The sequence below is a fragment of the Amia ocellicauda genome, chromosome 13 (genome assembly GCF_036373705.1).
Source record: "Amia ocellicauda isolate fAmiCal2 chromosome 13, fAmiCal2.hap1, whole genome shotgun sequence".
NCBI lineage: Eukaryota > Metazoa > Chordata > Actinopteri > Amiiformes > Amiidae > Amia > Amia ocellicauda.
The window spans coordinates 8,584,268-8,594,081 of record NC_089862.1 but is presented as its reverse complement, the minus strand read 5'-3'; the positions used below and the strand labels follow the sequence as shown (position 1 = coordinate 8,594,081).

The following is a 9,814-nucleotide window of genomic DNA, read 5'->3' as shown; positions in this document are numbered from 1 at the left end:
CCAAAAATGCGTTCCTCTCACAGCAAGCACATTCATGAAAAAAGGCTTCTTTTATGGAACAGTAACTCATGCTTGAAATATTGAACTAAAGTAATATTCATTTCGCCAACCTCTCCACTGGCATATGGCATGTGAAATATGTCACAAAGCTATTATTTTAACCACAAGAGGAAAGATCCTAGGAAATTACATTTCTACTTTTATACATTTAGTTTTATAGCATTTCTTAATTAGTTTAATATGTTTTGAGCTGAAAATGCATCTATAATGATTAATGGGATTTATTTCTAAACATTGTTTTTAAATGTGTTTTGCAAATTGGAAGCAAAGACCTACTTTTAAAAGGAAAGCAGACATTTCCTTTAGCATAAGTTTAAAAACATTATAAAAGCACTTTAATGCAATAAATACTTCCTGAATAAAATCACTGTCCTTAAAATGTTTTTTTTGTAGATTATAAGATTTGGAAATTGAATTATTTATTTGGCAAATTGTACTTGTTTTATTTTATTTTACTTTTACTTTTACTATATGCTGAATGACAAAAAATATAAGTCAGTGTGTGTCTTGCATTTGTTTGTATTGATCACAACTATTATAATCGGTAGTGTGACCAAACAGAATCAATAGGGTTAAATATAATAAGATGTAGGATCAATTATCTTTATAAAAAATATTCAAGCCTGTGAAATGGATCCCTTTCTGTTTTTAATACTACGACATCAACACTAGAGGTCTCTCTTGTAAAGCAGTGCAGTCACACAGCTCACATTTTACTTACGTGTTAAATCAGAGCAAAATAATCCACTCGTGTATTGCTTAAAATCTGTCAGTTTATTTGTTACATATGTGATTGTGTGTGTGTGTGTGTGTGTGTGTTTGTGTGTGCATGTACAGGTATTTCTGCTTGTTTTATTACCGTGTTTGTATCCTACTGAGTAGTAAAAACTGTTTTCTGTAACATAATAAAAATACAATTTCCTTTCATTGTGCTTTTATTTGTTTATAATTGTCCAGAGTTACAAAGGACTTTATAGCCCATTTGTAGCAATAAGTGTCAGGTAAAACATGTGAAGGCAAGACATTTTAAAATACAATAAAATATGGGATCACACATAAAATTCCACTTAGTCATGATCCATTCAGTCAGCACGTAAATGGTTTCATTGATTTCCTGTACAGTGTTTGTAAAATGTGATCTAGGAACAATATTACACTGAGGACTGTATGTATTTGCAGATACATTATTTAATTGAATAGATCTAATAATTTATTTTGTGTAGAAATGCATGGTTGAATATATATGCTACTGTTTTCACCTAGTAATCTCACTTATTCATTCATTTCCTCAGGCATTCAGTTTGTAGCCACAGTTCATGGCTGGATAGTGAATGTGGATGCATGCATTGTCGGTGTGTGTATAATAACCTGCTACTGCTGTAAAGAAATTACAAGGTAAGTGTCTGAGATACTTTCAACCAGGGGTTTAAATTGGTTCCTTATATGGGGTAAGAGTTTGCAGCACATCTGACCACTTGGAGATAGTGAAATCAACTAATGGTAATCTCACTATGAATAGAACAACAGTAATGTCAATGCAATGACACTAGTTTCAATGTCAGGTGAAATATAATACGTCCAACTTTTATCTCCATCATTCAGTCAATCAGTGTGTTGGAACTGGCTGCAGCATAACTATAACCTTCATGGAAGAGCTACAAAAGAAAAAGTGACATACTTAAATCAAAAGTAGTGACAGGTGCATTCTGAGTTGAACAGTGTAAAAATATAGCATGAGTTAATGAGTTATATACATACTCTTTCCATCCAATGAAATAAATAAATTGACCAGCCAGAGAACAATGTAAATGCTGAGTATTTAAATAGCAGTGAAAGTGATATCATGCACATAAAATAAGTATATTTACAGTGAGGGAAAAAAGTATTTGATCCCCTGCTGATTTTGTACGTTTGCCCACTGACAAAGAAATGATCAGTCTATAATTTTAATGGTAGGTGTATTTTAACAGTGAGAGACAGAATAACAACAAAAACATCCAGAAAAACGCATTTCAAAAAAGTTATAAATTGATTTGCATGTTAATGAGGGAAATAAGTATTTGACCCCTTCGACTTAGTACTTGGTGGCAAAACCCTTGTTGGCAATCACAGAGGTCAGACGTTTCTTGTAGTTGGCCACCAGGTTTGCACACATCTCAGGAGGGATTTTGTCCCACTCCTCTTTGCAGATCCTCTCCAAGTCATTAAGGTTTCGAGGCTGACTTCTTCTTGAGCCACTCCTTTGTTGCCTTGGCTGTGTGTTTTGGGTTATTGTCATGCTGGAATACCCATCCACGACCCATTTTCAATGCCCTGGCTGAGGGAAGGAGGTTCTCACCCAAAATTTGACGGTACATGGCCCCATCCATCGTCCCTTTGATGCGGTGCAGTTGTCCTGTCCCCTTAGCAGAAAAATACTCCCAAAGCATAATGTTTCCACCTCCATGTTTGATGGTGGGGATGGTGTTCTTGGGGTCATTCCTCCTCCTCCAAACACGGCGAGTTGAGTTGATGCCAAAGAGCTCGATTTTGGTCTCATCTGACAACAACACTTTCACCCAGTTCTCCTCTGAATCATTCAGATGTTCATTGGCAAACTTCAGACGGGCCTGTACATGTGCTTTCTTGAGCAGGGGGACCTTGCGGGCGCTGCAGGATTTCAGTCCTTCACGGCGTAGTGTGTTACCAATTGTTTTCTTGGTGACTATGGTCCCAGCTGCCTTGAGATCATTAACAAGATCCTCCCCTGTAGTTCTGGGCTTATTCCTCACCGTTCTCATGATCATTGAAACTCCACGAGGTGAGATCTTGCATGGAGCCCTAGACCGAGGGAGACTGACAGTTATTTTGTGTTTCTTCCATTTGCGAATAATCGCACCAACTGTTGTCACCTTCTCACCAAGCTGCTTGGCGATGGTCTTGTAGCCCATTCCAGCCTTGTGTAGGTCTACAATCTTGTCCCTGACATCCTTGGACAGCTCTTTGGTCTTGGCCATGGTGGAGAGTTTGGAATCTGATTGATTGATTGCTTCTGTGGACAGGTGTCTTTTATACAGGTAACGAGCTGAGATTAGGAGCACTCCCTTTAAGAGAGTGATCCTAATCTCAGCTCGTTACCTGTATAAAAGACACCTGGGAGCCAGAAATCTTGCTGATTGATAGGGGATCAAATACTTATTTCCCTGCAAATCAATTTATAACTTTTTTGAAATGCGTTTTTCTGGATTTTTTTGTTGTTATTCTGTCTCTCACTGTTGAAATACACCTACCATTAAAATTATAGACTGATCATTTCTTTGTCAGTGGGCAAACGTACAAAATCAGCAGGGGATCAAATACTTTTTTCCCTCACGGTATATGCTCGTGTGAACATTAATAAAGAACATATTGATAACATTTAACCTTTTTATCTTACCATTCCTTAGTGCTGGGAACAGAGTTTGAGTCCATCTTGGAGAACAACAACTGCTTAACAGCTGTAAATGTCATATGGAAATGCTTTCTGAAAGTCACACTTTGGCTACGTGCCATGATCCCTATCACAAGATGCCCTAATGATGCACAGAGCAAGTAATCTTTGTTCAAAGAGCATAAAATCAGTCTGCATGGGCAGAGATTAGCATTTGATTTAAGTGGAGGATGACCACCTCATGTCAGCAACAGAATTCAAGCCAATATTTATTCCCCAACGCAGTGAGGATTGCATTTCCCTTCACTGATGCGGTTATCACCTCAGTTAGAAAATAATTTAACTTGTTTAAATCATGCAATCAATTAGTAAATTGTCAAAACATATAACAACAACAAAAGTAATATTTATTATTATTATTTGACTGCACTGTTCTTTTTTCTCATTAGTTTTACATCCTGTGGCTGTAACAAAATACAATATTTTCACAACATGTGAGTACTATGTATTACTATCACATTTTACCAGTAAACATTTTAATTCTGTTCACATTAAATGCTTAAATCAAATAAAATACATGCTAATGCTATACAGAAATGAAAAAAAAAGTACAAAATATGACACTATACAGTACACAAGGTGAATTATAATACAGTATGCCTGAACAGTGTACATGTAGTAGAACCTAAGTATAGTGTCCTATAGTGAGGCAATCAATGCTCATTTAACAGTTTATAAGGTGCAGAATAAGGGGGATTTGTAGGTGCAGTCTAAATGGATGAGTTTTAAGGATGTAAGGTGGTTGCACCCATAGTGGTGTAAAGAAAGAGAATAAAGGGGTATGTTTTGCTAGTTTGGTTGCTGGTGGCTTTTGGATCCAAAGACGTCATCCAGCCAAGTCTTGAAGGATCCAAGGGAATGTGTTTGAACAATATGGCTGGTTAGCTTGCTCCAGATTTCCTGCGTTAAATTAGAAGAGAAGCAAGACAGAGACAGGGAGAAGTGAAACCCCCCACGCAGAGACAATAACAGAAGAGGGAATACTTAAGCTTTTGCTCACAAAGGGGAGAGCAGCAAGCGAACGTAGCCATGTCTCTTACTCGAGACGATGTTGAAGGGGTGCAGGGGAGGGCTCGCGCTCAGATGCTCGGCCACACTGACAGCACGCATAGCATCCATGAAAAGGCACAACGCAAGACCCGGAAACCAACGGAGGATAACAAATAAAAAGAGACAGAGATACATGTGAAACAATACATATAAAGCAATTACTAGCCCAGATGCTCCAGTATTCTTAGCAGCTATTTAAAAGCTAATGGACCCCTTGAATGACTCTTTTGCTGTGCCTTCTTATCAATATAATCCTGCCTTGCACAGCAAAGGGACTCTAGACAGTTCACTTGGAAGAAGAAGCTAAACACACACACACACACACACACACACACACACATACAAAATGGTACATAATGTATATATGCTGACTCGGAGACACAGTAAATTATTAAATAGGATCGAGAAGAAAAATATACGTGTTCTCCTACTGTGCTTAGATATGATATAGTAAAAACATTTTCTCAGGAATGGCTGATGCCTCTCCCTTGATAAGTGAGATCAAGTCAGGTCTTTTTTCTAGAGCTAAAGTCTTCCCATAGAGAGTCCTATGGGAGGATGTTAATACTGTGTCTGGATTCTTGTACTTTGAAACTAATCTGCAATCCTAGACTGTACAACACGATGCAGGGAGGTCAGGAAGGAGTGCTTTGAAGGGTAGAAAGTTGAGTCGGGCCCATTTGCGATACCAATGCAGTCATGCTCGATCCATTTTTGATGACAACAATACACCTGTGTGCGCAACTTTTTGTATCTTGCAGTGCTTTCTAAATCGGCCTGAAGAATGCTCACACTATTTCTGCTTAGCAGTCACAAAAAGCCACATGGAGTTTCTGCACAGAGCATATGTAATAAGGTTTAAAGTGTCCAGTTGCATCATACTGTCTTGAAGATGAATGACAAACACTGAATACTATTAACATGTAGCACCTTCAAGATTTATGTAGTGCTGCAATGTAATATCTTTGGGAAAAGTACATTTCAGTGGATGTTTTCCATTAATAATAACTTTTAATAGGTTGCATCATGATTGAAATTAAAACAGGAATAGTACAGGAACTCCTAATCTCCTCTGACAAGTCATTTGTTTGCGATCAACTGACTCAAGCAGAAACAAATTGGAACTTCTGCTGGGTGAATTACCCTGAAAATCAGAACCCCTGGTAATAAGGTCATACAAGGCAATATTTTCATTGCCTTTTAAAAACAGCAATTACATCAGAATTAATTTACATGCTGGTAGTGGTAATTCTAGAGCAATCAGATTCTTACATTAAAACCTGTGGTATGAATCCACTTCAATTGTATTCATTCAGCTTAATCACTATTTGTAAACCACTTTATTTGTTCAATTATACATACTTAAAAGTATGGAAGATGATCTAAACTCTGAAAAAACATGATGTGCTCTCATATTCCATACTTCAGTAGACCTGAGAGGTAGCCCTGAAATAAAGGCTACAAGGGTTTTTAAGAAAAGCAATTATAAAAGTACGGTGATCAAGTGTAAAACTGAATCACTTTTATTATACTGGATTTGATCTATGGCTCCCATAATGCTCTGATTAATTTAAGCTGGTACTGTATTTGTGTAACAGAGAACCATTAAATTATGCACAGCCGGGGGGACTTTGATACATCCAAGTATGAAGGGTAATTCCTGGGCAAGTCTGAAGCTAAAGACCAAGGATAATTGACTTACAAACTCTGTGGCAATCTGTTAAGGATTAAAACTACTTTTCAGGTTTAAGAAGATGGGCACAAGCAATGCCTTGGTTTTACAAGTGTATCAGTATCATATTTCTCTTAGTTTGTAATTTTCAGCAGATTAAACCTCAATCAGTACTTAATGTTTCAGGACAGAATGGTGTAAATCTTGTGTTTGGCTTCTGACTTGATGAGTCTCTCCCAGAAAGCCCAGCAGTGTATAGACCAATACTGATTACACCATGTGAGCGAGGAAATGAACCATATGGCCTAGCTGAGACTGCCAGTACAAGCACAAGTAAACGATGATTACATTATGTTTTTGGTACACAGTATTTGCAAGAGTAGGGGTTGATGAACAATGGAAAAAATCCAGCAATTACATTAAAAGCTTTACAATAGATTATTTTTGAGTTCCTGAGTTGCTTATCCCTTTTCTGCCAACACCCCATTACCCGGGGAACAGAGCTGGTTTCAGCAAGTGCCAGAACTTGAAAGACTTGGTATTATAATATTCACAGATATAGGAACACAGTGAATGAAAATAAGTGGTGTAAATACATTTTATGTTAGGATAAAGATGTTTTTAATTCCAAATTAGTATTATATTATTAAAATAAGTGAGAAAAATATGTAGGTTGAGGTCAAGTGTAAAAGTAAATCCCCTACTATAGACTTAGTATTTTATTAATTTTTATTTTTATTTTTTTCACATTCCTGTTGGCAGTGAACTGAACTGAACGGGTAGAAGAGGCAATCAACACACATCAATAAATAAGTTCAATTAGCAAACGCAACAGTTGAAACACAAAATCTGGAAATACTTCACCTTTCCAGTGCAGTGATTCTGCTTGCATGTGACCTTAAGCCCTGATGGGTATATCAAAGGGACGCTGAGTGTCGAGTACAATAAATAGCTGCCAAGTTTTATTCCTGTTATTTTCCTGCAGTAGTGCCTTTGATGTGCCATCACTTCACTGCAGGTGCAGTCAAAGCACTCGGGGGAAAATCACATTTCTAAGCTAAAACATGAATAAGCAGCATGCTACAATGTTTAAGTCCTGCTTTCTTCTTTCAGTGCGGGTTTATACACCACCCCTTTGCAATAAAATGTAAGCTGTACCGTCGATTTGGAACAATCCATTTTTAAATAAAAACATGTGTCTGTGTATAACTGCAAGACCAATGTTGTCATTGATACTATTAATTCCTCCAGGTAACCAATCAGCAACATGACTCACTGCTGGGAATATGTCAGCTGACCGTATCCACCTGCTGCAAATTAAAACCATGTCAAAAATATTTACACTGTAATGTAATTTTGTTTTTAGAAAGTTCGCCTTTACTGCATGCTAGTATATTGTGTTGTATTTCTTTCTCAATTTGATCATTATTTTGGGTTAGGGTTTGACCTTTTTTGTCCTTTTAATAAAAATATTAGATAAATATGTTGAGTAATATAGTGTACACCGTCCTGGACAATTTACGCTACTCTGATAATTGTACACAATTTGAAGAATAATTTCATCTGAATTCGAACAAAAAAGAAAATCACCTTAAAATCAAAACCCCCGGCTATAAATCTCTTTGTCAGAAACACAAAATGAAAGGACCATGACTTCAACAAAGGAATAAAATCTCTTAAAATAGGACCCACCCCCCCTTTCTTTCACCCCTGGCTTTGTCTGACCTTTTAAAGTTTCAGCAGCTCTTGTTCATTAAAGTGCTATTTCATGTCCGCTCCGCACCACCTCCGACCTCCGCTCTCCGCCTGCAGCCTTGCACTGTCACCCCTGCTTAATTTACAGCCAGTTCTCCCCCAGTCAGCTCTGTAAATGGCTACAGACACTCATAACTGTCATATGCACTCTCAGTGGCTGACACAAGGGGAAAAGAAACCAGCTAACCCGATCTGCTTTGGGTTATTCCTTTCCCGAATAGTTAAGGATTAGTGTGTCTTGCTTGTACAGTGTCCACGAGGATCTCTGATAGACTGACCCTTGTTTTTTTAGGCTTAGACTAATAGACAGGTGTAAAAATAAACTAAGCTAATTTTAAGAGGCAGGTGTGGTGTGAAAACTATAAAGGTGAAGGAAGAGAAACTGACTCATGGCAGCAGACACGTCAGCTATAAAACTATTTTTATTTTGTATAAGGTTATACTCCTAAACTGTTTAGGTAGAATATTGGATCACTTTGTAGCACAATGTATTACTAGCAGGGGACTGGAATTTATTTTTAGAAGAGTAGGGTCCAACTGGAATGTTTTGTGAATATAACAATAAAAACTCTTTGATCGAAATCCAAAATGCTGAAGAAAAGTCGTTTATTTATTTCTGCATCCACTGATTGTAGCCCAAGATGCTGAATGTACACAGCATTGTTCTTTGCACTGAACCCTGAGGCTCACGACTAAAAACAGTGATCTGATCCAAGTGGCTGGGGTCTTAAATGGTATAATCTTGGGTATTGAATTTATTACAAGACCTAGTGGTACTGGGCACAGTATCAATTCATCTCAAATGTTGTTTACTGATTTATTTACAGTGGTAATGCAAAATGTCCATGTGCTACCTGAGTATATCATTTAGTGTTCTTTCAGTGCTGTTTCAAGAGCTATATAGTTAAATGGACGCTATAGCTCTGAATGGTAGTTCTGTGAAATATTTTTTAAAGCTAAACTTCAGATACACCTACACTAAATTAAATGGGTAGCACTTCATAAAAAAGGTGGTGTGATTCCTCATTAATTCATATATGAATACCACAGGATTAAAACATCAAAACCTCATGAACATCATCTGACTTCTGATGTTAATGACATATTCATGGGTTCATCCTGTGGTATTCAGATATTAATATATGAGGAATAACACCACCTTATGATAAAGTGTGACCATGAAAGGTATTGTTTAAGGATAATAATAATAATAGTAAATGGTCTATAGTGTACATGGTTTTGAACCTTCGCATATAAAGAGGATGGTAGATGGTGAAACTATTGTCCTAGTATTTATATTGAAGAATCTAAGTGTTCTTTGTTGTTGTTGTTGTTTTCTGTTTTTAACAGAAGTACAACTAATGCAGTTTATAATTATCTTCCAAACATGTAATTACTGTGCAATAAACTGAAGCAATAAATACAATGTTAATCAATAGGGTTGCAGAAAAATAAAGACAAATACAAAATCTACAAAAACAGATAGACAGATGAATGCGGAGATAAATGACATAAACATATGCAGAACAACATAATTAGTCCGTAGACCTGTAGTGGTGGTCAGTTAAGAGACGATCTGTATTTTTTGTTTTATACAGTGAAAATGTATGCAGTGTGTTTTGTGGCGTAGAGATCTGCAACCAGATTACAACTTCACATTTGAACTCTCTTACATAACAGTCATGTTTGTAATTAAACACATATTTCACAGGAGTCCTGCAACAAGAGTAACAATGGTGCCTTTGTGATTGTTTTCACTCTTGTGTGCTGATTTGCCAGAACTGTGACAAACATATGTGAACACATGT

General features: G+C 37.0%; 1 long non-coding RNA gene across 1 annotated transcript in view; it reads left to right on the top strand.

The window, feature by feature from the left end:
* The first annotated feature begins 3,896 nt into the window (after positions 1 to 3,896).
* Positions 3,897 to 9,814, top strand: part of LOC136766993 (uncharacterized) — a 29,460-nt gene continuing 23,542 nt past the window's right edge. Inside the window, exon 1 of the long non-coding RNA XR_010821792.1 lies at positions 3,897 to 3,963. This is a non-coding gene — a long non-coding RNA (uncharacterized LOC136766993). The remainder of the gene's footprint in view (positions 3,964 to 9,814) is intronic.